Source organism: Alosa sapidissima, chromosome 16 (assembly GCF_018492685.1).
Source record: "Alosa sapidissima isolate fAloSap1 chromosome 16, fAloSap1.pri, whole genome shotgun sequence".
NCBI lineage: Eukaryota > Metazoa > Chordata > Actinopteri > Clupeiformes > Clupeidae > Alosa > Alosa sapidissima.
The window spans coordinates 27024273-27034600 of NC_055972.1; positions in this window are offsets into that span (position 1 = coordinate 27024273).

Here is a 10328-nt window from a genome sequence, read left to right on the forward strand (position 1 = left end):
AATGATGAAACTTTAAACAGAACAGATTTAAACCGAAATAACACATTTTGGATCCTATCCAAGTACAACCACAGAAAACAAAAGAGAAGGCTGCATTAGGAGGAAGGTGTAGGACAATGGGAGCTATATCATTCAGTTTTGTAATAAAGCATTCTTTATCTGTTGTATTTCCAGCTCAATCTTTCCTGCATCTCAACCGACCGTTTTAAACATCTTTTAAACTTATTTTTTATAGGCAGATCCAATGTACTTCTTAATTGGATTTAGTGTTGCCATCTGTCTACTGTGTACATATTATCAGACCAAACATTCAGGTAAAAGTTTGATCAGAGCCATTTGGGTGATTTCAGTGATCCATATTATTTAAAAATGGCACACAATATGTGATAATAAATGGCTTCACCTGACCACTATCCCTAAATAAAAGAAAGGTTTTCTGCATGATAAGTCATATTTTCAAAAAGCTGGCTAATCACAAATTCTGAGGGTATGTAAATATGAGCACAACTGTGTGTGTTTGTGTGTGTGTGTGATGGATATTTCAGTTTAGTTACAAAATGCCAGCAGGCTTGAATTTAAAATTGTTTATTGATATTCAACAATCTCAAACCAATAAAACTGTGCAAGAGAATGGAACTGAATGAAAACAAAATGCTAGTTACTTGGTAGCCAAGCACAACCATGAAAACAGAAGAGAAAGATGCATTTAGACACCATCTATCTACTGGATATGAATATGCTGTTTTTGCTCACTGAATAACATTTCCAGTCTGATCAGGTGATCCACAAAGCAGTCAAAGTCTATGGCTTACTGTGCATCTGCATAATGACACACATGGTCTGCAATGCTGCACTGTTGACTGTGGAACCTGAAGGATGAAATAGCACAGAACATGCTATAGAACTTTCTGTTTCTGTGGCTCTGCATGATGTTGCAGATGTTGTTTTCTATTTGGTGATAGGCCTATATTACATGCCATTATTGTTGAAACATGATATCTAACAGTGATCACACGCAATGCCCAAGTGTGTACTCCTATTGTGACCTAATAGAGGGAAGCTCAAAACTGGCTAATCCAGTCTGGCCGCTGGTTTGTCTGTTCCCATGGCAGCCGGTTAGGAAAGAGGTGTGGGGGCGGCAGCAGACAGTCTTACCTGCTTTAGGCAGGGCTAGTGCTGCTCTCATGTCATGTCAACTCATAGCACCAGATCAATCTGAGTCATGACACTTAGCATGCGGGTGTAGGGTGGAATCTGACACAGCAATTAAATGGTAAGGCAGGACCCATGCCATTGCCAATACACATATATTGAAAGCCTACAAATGCTAAGCTGCAGGATGAGCCATAAGTTCCACCGGTTTGTCTGTATTGTAAAATAAATCCCTACAGCCAGTGGTATAATCTACATTATGCAGTACGCAGGTCTACGCATTATACACACATAAAAAGCCTCAAGATGCCCACATACTGTAGCCACTTGAAATATCTAAAGATATCGATATATCAACATACATTTGTGTTTTGACAGATTTTGAGGATGTTACAGACATCTGTCCTTGTCCACTTGTCCGTGCTCTTGTCTTAAGCACTACAGGCTGAGCAATATACCTACAGCAAGCTAGACTACACCACTGCCCACAGCAGAGATTCTCAAACCTTTTCTGTTATTCCCCACTTTGGAGGTGGGGAATTTTCAAGCCCCACCTGACCCCATCATCCTGGCGAAATGGTAACATAATGGTAAAACATTTTTTTTTTTTTGCATTTTGGTTCCACGTTACATTTCACGTCTTGTTCTCATATGTCAGTCTGTTTATGACTCTTATGTTTGTGTGTGGCTATTTTGTTTTGAATGTATGATCTTCCTTGTCAAAAAAGAAAGGCATTATTAAAGAAAGGCACAAAAAACTAATTTCCTCCTGTTCATCGTGCCCCACCTGTCATGTCTCTATTCCCCATTAGTGGGGCCCACCCCACACTTTGAGAACCAGTATCCTACAGCATGAAACCCCAACGTGTACTATGATAACTGGAGGGTTTCTCTGTGTAATACAGTAATAGGGGGTGCTTATATGTCATCATAGTATTTCTGAATCTTCATCCAGAGGAGGTGGACACATCTCTCATAATTTGTCATAACATTGACTCATCTGGATTTCTTCATACATTGTAAACAACAAGAACATATTATTAACAGGGTAGAGGAGTCATCCAACAACCGGAAGGTTGCAGGCTCGAGCCCAACTTAACCCCAGTGCTCCCAATGAGTAGGTTAGTGCCTTGCATGGCAGCCTCCGCCTTCGATACAATGTGAATGGGTGAATGTGAGGCATGATGTTGTAAAGCGTTTGAGTGCTTGGAGGAGTGGAAAAGCGCTATATAGATGCAGTCCATTTAACATTCAATGTATATTTGCTCATTCTTTATTGTAGAGACTATAGACCAAAAAAATGATGCAAATAAGTTATGATACAGCTGGTGTATATTTCTGTTATTTTCTTCGCTCTGCAGATTAGACTAGCAAATGTGGAAATATTAAAAAAAGGATAGGCTTCTATCTATCTATCTATCTATCTATCTATACAACACACTTACTTTAGGAAACAACTATGTTCAGAGAACACAAAACAAAAACAAACAGTGCTGACAATCCTGTAAAGACAAGATAAGAAGAAAATGCTTATGCTGCTTGTTTTGTTTGTACTTGGGTCAACACGCATTCATGCACATGCAAATACCCTTCATGATCAACCTGTGGTTGTACAAAGTATGTAGTCTAACACCATTCTTTAATGTTTACAAAAGAAATGTTCTGAATGAGCAAAAGAGAACAAAGGTCTAACTAATACATAAACTAGGCAGTAAGATTACTGTGAAGAAACCTTATATTTATTTTTTAGGTAATGGGTTTTATGTGTGCAGTTAAGAGTTGCACACAGGTATACCACAGCATGCCCTCTGCAGGTCTCTTTAGGAATTGCTGATTTACTGCTGATTTTGTGTGTGTGTGTGTGTGTGTGTCCATGTCCATAGAGGTGAAAGAAAGAGGACAGCCCTGAGGGAAATCAAGTAAGCCTGAGAAGTGCATAGAGGCGAGGGGCTAAGACACAGCACTGGTACCCGTCTCCTATTGTGTTCCTGCCCCGAGCATAGCTAACTGGCTACATCATGCTACACCTACCACATTTAGGATATCAAGTTCCTATAGCAAAACAAAAGCAAACTATACAGCACCTAGTGCTTGAATGTGTCAGTTAATCGCACAAAGGAATGTCTATGAAAAAATTACAAAAAAAACTACCAGTCCAATGCCAGTGGAAAAGTGTTACATACGGCAAAGAAGAACCAATTGAATTTCATACCTTCAACCCACAGGGCAGCTTGAATAATTTAGTTTTCTTTTCACTATGTTGCCAGATACAGCATTTGACCTTGGTGGAGGTCTGCTGCTCTCTCCAGACCTTTGCAGAGGCTTTTGTTGCAAAACATTTGGTTAAAAAAAATGAGCAGCTTTGTTATTTATGACTATTTACAAGCCCTCAGAGTGTGTGCAAGTCCTGAGAACATTTTGGATGATAATAGTTAGTTGCCTTGGAGATCACGGAGATATGTCTCCCTGGAGATGTGTCATTCTGAAGGGACTCCACCCCTGGGCATGCAAACAGCCGCCAGCATGAAAACTGTCCCACTGAGGATGAGGTTGACTGAATTCTCTCTCCCAAACTTTCCCCGAGATTCAAGAAAGAGTCAGGCTGAGAAAGCTATTCTTACCAAGGGACACTTGGATGATACCTATTCTTGTAGCGCCACCATTAAATTAACTATTCAAGTGTAGCAGAGAGATAAATTACATGCTTTTGCTCCTGGTTATGGTACCTATTGGGAAATTGTAAAAATGACTTGTACAGTATATGACAAGATGACGGGACAGTTACATGTGAAGGACACTTAAATGATATTGTATGTCCCATGCATTAACATCAAAGCGTTTCATTTACTAACTGCCACCATGCCCTTGTTGGATTTTGTTTTAATGTATACAGTGTATTGTTGTCTGTTTCACAGGTAAAACTCAACCCAGTAAAGCAAATGAATTGTGCTGACATTGGTGGTTATCCAGTCGACGCCCAGCTGAATCAATACAGATGGAGGCCCTGCGTGCTGTCAGATGTAATCAAACAATTCCCCTTGTCTCTATTTACTCTACAGGCAGAGGGTACTCCATTCCCCTTTGCCATGTGAAGTCCTCTGCCTTTGCTTTGTCTTTCTCTGAGAGTGTCTTGTGATAAATGACCGAAACACCCAAGGAGTGTCATATTGGTGGGAACTTCACCACCAAATCCAACCCTACCCAAGAGGACATCTCCAACCCACTCAAGACAAGTGTAGTAGGCTTCTGAATCTTCAGGGATTAACACCTAGTCCTATCAAGCAATCTTACAGTAATTCCATAACAGAGTACCTTGGCTGCCATTATTCCATAGATATAAATGACCTTTGGCTGGAGTCTCTTTTAGCCTTTCAGCTGTCACTCATAGCTGCCTCTCTCCACCCTACAGCTATCCAGTAATTGAACCGCCTTGTTTTAGCCTACTCTTTGATCTGATATTCTAATTTAGATACTGAATTATATTAGTATACCAAGATGGCCGCCAAGTGTTGGGAATAAGGACGTTGATTATACTGAATAAGGGGAAGAATGGTGCCCATTCAAACAGACCTTTGCACACCACTTATTAAGTGAGTGTGTATTTAGTGAACAAGTGTCCAATCTGAGTTAGAAGTTTTTAACACATCTCTATGTCCAGATAGGGACAACACAACTTGTGTTGTTTTTTTTTTTTAACACATCTTTATGTCCAGATAGGGACAACGCAGTTTGTGTTGTTTCTAATACATTTGTTTTAAGAATGTACACATTTAAGTTTAAACATGTTTATATTGTATGCCAGTGTATGTGCACAATTATTTCAGTGTCAGTGTTTTTAGACATCTGTACAAGAGTATCTATGCACACATGACCATAATCCAATAATGATAATTACCATTATCTGAACACTAGACATAAACACCATATATATAAAAGCAACTGCATACTTAGGATCCTTACTGTTGGTCTTTTACAAACAACCTCACGGGTCTTGGGGGAATACGGCCTGATGTATCCAAGCGACATGGTCTCAGCAGGGAGTCATTATCAAAGAGAAGGCCTACCATCAAGACACTGGAGGTTCAGGGCCTTGGAGTCCTGTTGGTTGAACTTCACTGTGTGATGGTGATTGGTGCCAATACCCTGATCTCTCTCCCTGAGAGGAGCCAGCTTACCTGCCATGGATGTCATCTTGATGACAGTTAGGTGAGCTTGGATAGTGATGTTTGCTGTTTTGTGTGTCCACTGGTGTAGGAAATGACTGGATTGTCTATAAAGAGTTCAGCGAGCTCTCAGACAGAATGGCATTAGATGGGGAGGACGAGCTATTCAGAGACAGCAGGTGAAGAAGACCATGGAGCTACAGCCCACACCTCACACCTGCACTCCAGACACGGACACACACATACACACACACACACATAAAGTATATAAAGATTCCACTACAAGAGGTAAAAAGAATTACATGATTGGCAGCATTTTCACAGAAACTTGTCAGATAGTCTGTAATCCAGGTGAGCATCCACACCCATCTGCAAGAGCTTGTCACCCAGTCTGAGGGGTTGGATGGTGTTAAAAGCACTGGAGAAGGCCCCAGCCGTGGCGCAACTGCCTGGGGCACCTGAACCGTACACCGGCGACCCGGGTTCGATTCCCGCCCTGTGGTCCCCTCCGGATCCCACCCCGACTCTCTCTCCCACCCACCTCCTGTCACTCGCCACTATCCTGTCGCATTAAAGGCATAAAAAGCCCAAAAAATATACTTTTAAAAGCACTGGAGAAGTCAAAGAACATGATTCTCACAACACTTTCCCCCTTGTCCAGGTGATAATGTGTCCTGTGTAGGAGATGTCGCCCACGCCCAATGTGTCCTGTGTAGGAGACATCGTTCACGCCCACTTTCACCTGGTATGCAAACTGTAGCGGGTCTATGGGTTAGCTGGAGTCTAAGTATCTCCTAAACCAGTCGCTCCATGGTCTTCATCACAAGTGATATTAGAGCGACCAGCCTGTAGTCATTGAGCTCACTTGGGTGTGGCTTCTTGGGGACGGGGATGAGACATGATGTCTTCCAAGATGGAGACTCAGGTTGAAGATGTGCTTCAGTGGCTCCCCCAGTTCAGCAGCACAGATCCTAAGCAGCCTTGGACACAGTCTGTCAGGCCCGGCTGCCTTACTGGGGCGGAGTTTCCTCCACTACCCACTGCCCCCCCCGAAAAAAAGCCACTCAACTCTTTCACCAGCCACTATAGATATATAAAATAATTAAAATGTGCTACTGTCCAACTAACTATACTGTGTAGCCTACATAATCTGATTTTAATATGTACAGATATGTAGGCTATATTTAACATTTATTTTCTATTTGGTCTGTTATGGAATCATGCATTGACCCATTTAAGCACAGCTCAGTTTTAAGAAACTTAAATACATGCATGCTTAGCATTTTGTGAAAAGAAATCATTAAGGCTACATTGACAAACTCTTAACCGTGAGCTGCATGTATATTCTCTGATTCTAATATTTACAGATATCTAGGCGATGTAAGCACAGTTTAGTTTTAAGAAATGTTTAAAGCCGAAAGACCATGTTGAATTTTGCTACAATTTATTTCAAAACCGGATTACTCTGGAACAGCTAACTATACACGGGAATGCATTACACCTTTGTGTTCGGTAAGGTCTGCTGTTTATTCTGATATATGGTTTGTCATGTGTTGCGTGAAGAGTGTGTATTCCACCAAGACGAATGGATGTGGAGATGGGCGCAGAGAATATTTATTACATCTCTTATTTTTCTCGTTAACTGTTTATCACAGCAAATAGTGCCTAGCTAGCACCGTTTAAAAGCTGAGAAAAGGCTCTTTCGTGTGACACATATGTGATGAGTAGCCTACTTGTCGAGGAGTTCAACAGATAGACTAGGCAGGATTTTGGAAAATGTGCTTATTTAAAGTCCCGAAGGCAAATCATGTTAATTTTTAGCATACAACATTTTTAGGGGTTTTGAAGGGTGCTGAATTCAAATCTCCTGTATGCCAGGCTCAAAAATGTCCCATAATGCCTCAAAATGGAGAAATCCAATATGGCCGCCGCCGCCAGGTCAAAATCTAATTAATCACTTATCTTTTGGACTGTACAAGGTAAAAACCTGAATGTAATGTGCTTTTATAGGTTTTCACATATAGGGAATTCAATGCCATGCTCCGATTCAAGATCAAGACTAAAGAAAATGCTTGAAATTAATGTACATGGTTAAAATTGTTGTCTCGGATAATGAATAATTCACAAAAAAAGAGGACCATGAAACAGGTTGATGGCTTTCTGAAGAATTTACTTGAAACATGTTTAGAAGCAAGGTTGATTACCATATTTTAACTATCTATTGATATTATTTATCTGTATTTTAACTATTTATTTAGTATTTGAAGAAAATGCTTGAAATTCTTAAGCTAAATGCCGAACTGTTACTACTAGATTTGCCTACTAATGAAATATTTTACCTGAGCCTATTGTTTTGATGTCCAGTGTGCTATGATGACATGTTTTCCCATCCCACCCCTACCCTTACCACTACACACACAAATACCCATATGTAACCCTGAATGAGGCCACACCCTCTACCTATACACTGAGGAGGCGCTTGTGAATTATGTCATTCCCCTCACATGATGCTCAGCAGTAACAGGTAAACTATAACATAATATCATAACAATTTGTTTAGGACCATGTAATAGCATGTGAAGATTGTTATGTGAGGATTATGTATAGGCTAACTGAATAATTAATATATTATAAGAAACTAAAAACACGTTAGCCAGTTAGACTGTGTGAATAGGAAGAAGCTAACTAGAGCCTCCACTCTCCGGGATGTGGGCCCCCTCTTGACAAGATGTCGCCCGCAGCATTCAAGGCCCCCGGCACATGAACTGCTCTGAAAGAGCTGAACAGGGGATGAGCCCAGAGCCACAGGTCTGTCGCCAGGCTGCAAAGACCTGGAGACCCCAAGACCCCCTGTCTGTTGATGTAGGCCGCAATCACCGTGCTGTCGGTCTTCACCATCACATGTTGGCCTCTTAGCCACGGTAGAAAATGCGGGAGGGCAAGGAGAGCGGCCCTCAGCTCCAGGACATTGATGTGCTGGGATAGCCAAGGTTCTGTCCAGAGACCATTGATGCCCTGACCATTGAGAACGGCGCCCCAGCCTACTGGGGATGCGTCTGTAAATATGACCTGGCGACGAATCACCGGTCCGCATTCACTGGGCGCATCTGAAAGAGGGCAAGGGGGACTACCTGCACCATAAGGCCTAAGAGGCGAAGGCAGAGTTTCCACTCCACCTGGGCGTGCAACGTGAAGCGACTGAGACATGTGGCGAAAGACTGCTGTCTCGCCGGTGAGAGAGTTACGGATGCCCTCCTGGAGTCCAGGACCATGCCCAGGAAGGTGGTGACCTGGGAAGGCTGGAGCCTGCTTTTCTTGGGATTGAGGCGCAAGCCCAAGTCCTGAATGTGCTTTAACAGCAAGGCCACGTGTAGTTGGCATTGCACTTCTGAGGTTGCACAGATGAGCCAGTCGTCTAGATAGTTTAATATCCTGAGCCCCCGCTGCCTCATGGGTGCAAGAACTGCATCCATGCACCTGGTGAAGGTTCGGGGGGCCAGAGAGATTCCAAATGGGAGGACTTGGAACTTGAAGACCGACCCTCAAACACAAACCTCAGGAACCGCCAATGCCCCGGCCAGATGGGTATCTGAAATTAAGCATCCTGCAGGTCGATGTAGCAAACCAGTCCCCTGCATTGATGGCCTGCCACACTCTCAGAACTGTGATGAATCTGCACCTCAGGGACCGGAGGTGCACGTTGAGACCCCTGAGGTCTAAAACAGGACGAAGGTCCCCTGTGCGCTTGGGTACAAGAAAATAACGGGAGAAGAACCCTGCTTGGGGGTCTGAACACCTGACTTCCCTTATCGCCCTCTTAACCAGGAGGGTGGACAGCTCTGCACATAAGGTCTGACTGAGCATGCATGGCACTGCTCACCAAGGTAACCATGGGGTCTGGTCCTGAACTGCAGGTGGTACCCATGGGTCATGGTGGAGAGCACCCATGGATCCGCTCCTAAGGCCAGCCAAGCCTTCCTGCATCGAGATCAGAGGCGAGGCTGCCTGGTCCGGAGATTGTCAGGAATGACAAGGGCACCTGGAGGGGCCACGGCCACTAGCACGCTGGCCCCCCCCCCCCCGGCCAGCTTGTGGGCGGCTACCACACCCCTGGGATGCCTGAAGCCGCTGCCTGACATCAGTCGGCCCCCAAGACGGATGCCCCAAGGTAGGTGTTGGCTGAGGCGTGAATGCCCTAGAGCGCCTAGCACCCCTGGCATGCCTACCAAGAGACCCTGACACCTCTTCTGCACAGCGGCGGCTGTAACGCGCCTGCTGCAACAGGGTGGTTGCCTGTGGGCCGAACATGGACCCAGGCTCCACCGACACTCTCAAAAGACGCTCTCTGTCTGCCTGCTGGAGCTGAGATTGAGACAGCCAGAGATAGCATCTAGCTACCCAGAACTGAGCCAAGGAGCGGCCCGAACACAACACATACTTATCATGGCCATCCAAATGTGGATGATCAGTTAGTGCCACAGCTACTATCTCTTCCACCAATTCCAAAAGCTTGTAAGGAGATCACCTCCTGTGGTTGTTTCAAGGGATGTCTAAGCCTGCGCTGCAGTTGCAGGAAAAGTGGCATGTTATGCATGGAGTCATGCAGCTGCAGCAGCACCTGTCCACTGCTGGAGAGGAGGAGGATGAGGATGATTAGGATAGTCTAAGGCGGGGATTACATTAGCCAGCGGCAAGCGGCAGGTTTCCTATTGTTCTCTATGGTTCGGCAGCGGAATGGTGGCAACGCTGGCGTAACGCAAGCTTTGAACAAGCTGGGCGTTGAACTTGGTTCAACTTTCAAAGCACAACGCGAGCGTATTCAATTGACAAACCGTTTGTGTTGCTTAGGAACGAGACAAAGTGTATTATGGTCTGAGTGTCGCGTTACGTTTGCCGCTGGCTAATGTGATCCTCGCCTAAGTGTGTAGCCTACCTCTTCATACCAAGAAGTTTAAAGAATTGAATAGAATAGAATGGATTAATTACTAAATAAATAGGTAAATATGCATTATT